This window comes from Eutrema salsugineum, unplaced genomic scaffold, assembly GCF_000478725.1.
Source record: "Eutrema salsugineum unplaced genomic scaffold, Eutsalg1_0 scaffold_21, whole genome shotgun sequence".
Classification (NCBI taxonomy): Eukaryota; Viridiplantae; Streptophyta; class Magnoliopsida; order Brassicales; family Brassicaceae; genus Eutrema; species Eutrema salsugineum.
In genome coordinates, this window is record NW_006256821.1 from 1306473 (window position 1) to 1310409 (window position 3937).

The 3937-nt window shown below is 45.5% G+C and overlaps 1 non-coding gene across 1 annotated transcript; it reads left to right on the top strand.

Annotated features, from left to right (window-relative positions):
- The first annotated feature begins 941 nt into the window (after positions 1–941).
- On the top strand, positions 942–1048 carry LOC112086259. Its single transcript, XR_002899381.1, has one exon. It is a non-coding gene; the product is annotated as a small nucleolar RNA R71 (small nucleolar RNA).
- The last annotated feature ends 2889 nt before the right edge of the window (positions 1049–3937 follow it).

A 3937-nucleotide genomic window follows, 5' to 3' on the forward strand; every position in this document is an offset into this window, starting at 1 on the left:
TCCTTGATTTCTCTTGATCATCTTTTAAGGCTGCCTCCCCCTCAGTTTGATCATTGTAGGCTTTAGCATATTCCTTGGGGTTGGGTTCAGGCTTTCCAGGTAGGTGACCTTGGTTCCTTGAGCTTGAGGCCTGGTTTTGCTTCAATTCCTTGATTTCCTGCTGCATGGCTGCATTCTGGCTTGCAAATATCTGTTGACCCTGAAGCAGTTGTTGCAGAATCCCAACCATATCCGATCCTATCTGTGGCTGCTGCTGAACTGGTGGTGGCTGAAACTGGTGTTGAGCTGGCGCTTGCTGCTGGAACTGGGGTGGACCAAACCCTGGTAATGCCTTTTGCTGTTGCTGTGAACTGAAACCAGTACCCTGAAATGGTTGCTGTTGCTGACCAAAACCTTGATTCTGAGCAAACTGACTCTTGGGTTGAAATGACCCTTGTAAGTTGTTCTTGGGAACAAAGTTCTTTGGAGCTTGAGAATTGGGATAGACCTGGTCTTGTGGGTTAGCTACATTGGGATTCCTGTAAGAGAGGTTCTGATTGGCATTGCCATACTGATATCTCTAGAACCTCTGATTCCCAATGTAGTTAAGCTCCTCTTGAGTAAGACCTTCTTCACTTATGTTCTCAAAGATTTGAGAAGGTTCCTCATACTCTCCTACAAAGTGCATTGGCTTTTGAGTGGTGAATTTCAACTTGTCTAATTCACTCCTCAACTCCTTAACTTCTCTAGTGAGCCTCAATTCTGAGCTTGAACCTTCAGATCTATTTGATCTGTCATAGTCTTCACCATAAGTGTCATTGCTCATTGCTAAGTTCTCCACTAGCTCTAAAGCAGCATGAATCTCCTTTCCCAGAAAGTTTCTATTGGAGGCAGTATCCAGCCGGTTTCTAATCTTGGGAAGAGCTCCTCTATAAAGTGTGCTGAGAAGAGAACCCTCACTAAACCCATGGTGTGGGCATTGGTTGGTGTAGCTCCTGAATCTCTCATATGCTTCACCAAAACTCTCATTGCTGTGCTGAGTGAAGCTAGAGATTTGATTTCTCAGTTTTGCAGTTCTGGAGGTGGAGAAGAACTTAGATAGAAAGGACTGCTTGCATTGCTCCGAGGTTTGAATGGAGCCTCCTGGAAGATTCTTCTCCCATTGGTGAGCTTTGTCACCAAGACTGAAGGGGAATAATCTGAGCTTGAAACTGTCCTCAGAAACTCCATTTATCTTTGTCAAGTCACATACTTTATCAAATTGACTCCTTTTTCCCTTTGTGCGGGCTGGAACTCCCGTGACCGAGCCGCACGCCCATCTCGATTTGGGATCTCCTTTGTTTGACCCTCAGGCCCATGTCGCACATAAGTCTCTTCTCCACGATCTCGTCCTTCCTCTCATGCTGCGACCTGACCTAACCTTTGGCTGTCCTGCATGACCCAATTGGTGTGAATTGCGAGTTAACGTGCGGCCTCGGATCCTTCGTGCCCAACTCGCATGACCAGGTCGCACAGGAACTTTCTTTGAACAACCTAAACCCTTCTATCATGCTGCGACCTGGCTGAACATCGAGCTAAGCCGCATGACCCAGTTGGTTTTTATTGCGAGTTAACGTGCGGCCTGGTCTTTCCTTGATTTAAGCTGCATGCTCATGTCGCAGCTCTTGATACTTAGACTTCCTGGGTCCTTCGTTTGGTGTGCGGCCTAGGCTCTTCTTGGTTTGAGCCGTTGATAGTAGGTATTTTTCAATCCTTGATCAATTCCTCAACTACTCATGTCATTGTAGCACTTGAGGTATCAATCCAAATGGAGAGATTCTAGACACTAGAACTATGAGGTGCTATCTTAATTCAAGTCTAATAAGCAGATGAGTTGGAAACAAGGTGATCTAAAAACATAAAGCAAACAAGAACAAGCAGTAATTAAGAATTAAACAAGCAAACAAGACAAACAAAACAAATACTCAAATTCAAATAAAGTGAAAGCTAAACCTCTAGATGTGATCATTGATTAGGGTGCTTTAAATGTGAATTCATGATGCTAAGTGATATGTCTATATTTTACATCATTTAGAGTGCATTTTAGAGTCCTCATCATGTGTTTTCCCATGTAAATTGAGTCTTTAGGCATGAAAATAGGATTTAGGGCTTGCATTAGGTCCCAAAGAGTTTTGCATGTTTTGAGGTCTTTATCAGGTGCTTTGGGAGTCATTTGGAGCTTAAGAAGAGGAGCAGAGAAGAAGACGGTGAAGAAAACGGTCAAAAATGGTGAAAACCGCTTGGAGGAATTTCTCGGCCAAATCGCGTACCGGACGGACAGAAACCTCGACCAAAAAGCTTACCGATCGCTCAGCACCGACCAAAGTCCGTACCGATCGACCAAAGTCAGCCTGGGTCGAAGGTCAGGTGTAAATACCGCGGGTTGAGTTTTTGGCCGAGGCGAAGGAATTTTTACGACCAAAAAGCTTACCGCGGTACACAGCCCTCGGCCATTTTCCTTACCGCGGGAAGCTTTTCTCGACCAAAATCTGTCCTTGTCTGTGCAATTCAAAGATATGAAATCCGGGGAACCTTCCGGTCCGAACCAGTTGGCGGGGTCTTCAGCAAAGTTGGATATAATCAAACAAAGATCCCAGAACAGTTGGAATCATCCAATTCGGACCAGTGGGGAGAAAGATACAGCTTCCGGAAGATGCACCAACATTACGCGCATCCGAGAACCGAACGGTGGAGTACAAAGATCACGGCGGACGGAACCTTTCCGGACCGAACCAGCTTGCCCGGTCTTCATCAAAGTTTGAGATCTTTGAATGACCTTTTCAGAACGGTTGGGATCGCTAAATTCGGACGAGTGGTTTGAAAGATAAAGTCTCCGGAGTTCACATCGGTCCAAACAGCTTATTTCCCGGTGATTCCAATGCGGTTCAAAGATGTGAAATCCAGGAAGCCTTCCACTTCCCAAGCTCCGACGGTTTCTTCACCAAAGTTCGAGCTTATTGAGTCATCTTGACTATGGAACTGGTCTCAGAGCATTTGGAGTCGTTGGTTGAAAGTTACTGTTTCCGGGAGGTGACATGGTCGATACGAACCCAAATATGTTGCGGTACGCGCTAAGTGTTTTCTCAGGGCTCGGCATCGTTACCTCGACATCGGCCAAGTCAAGGCTCATATTTTGGGAGTATTCTGAACTAAGCCTCGTGCTGACGCCTCGGCACGTTGGAATCAAGGCATGCACACGTAAAAAAATGAAGCTGGAAGCGACTAAGTGTTGAACGTGCACCTCGGCGCAATGACCTTGGCGTGCATGCCGGCCCCTGTTCGCTCAAACCCCTCGACTACCAAGCGCCTCGGCATTTCATGCCGAGGTCCATTGTCACGAACCCAGAATCAAGAACAAAGCTGCCCAAGAACACACACGTGAAGATGGATCGAAGACTAGGGTTCATGCATGTTCTTGACGTGTTCTTCACGAGATCTTCATTTGGATCTGGACTCACGTGCACTCCTCGACATGAAGACCTCGGCTTCACTCTCCGACACACCGTGGCACTCACCCATCAACCCAAGAATGCGGTTCAGTACCCGGTTTGTTCCGGGCTGACCCGCGACACTTTACCTTTGCTATATATACATTTTGAGACTAAAAACCTAATCATCTTATCTCTTATCTGTTTTTGGCTTTAAGAACTTACCTCTTTTGTGAAACTTGATCAGTCTAATCCGATATCTCGTTTTTGCATCAGAAATCTTGTTCTTTCTTTATTTTCTTTTGTCATCTATCATTAAACTCCTCATCATGACTAGCTACACGTCTTGCAAAAGACTTAATGAGCTCGTTATGATTAGTGAGTAGTCGTTTAAGCGGCTTTAGATGAGTAGATTAGGGTGCTTTCAAGGTAGATTAGTGAGTTTAGTGTCTAGTCTTGCATGTTTCATTTCCTTTACCGACGAGATCTCT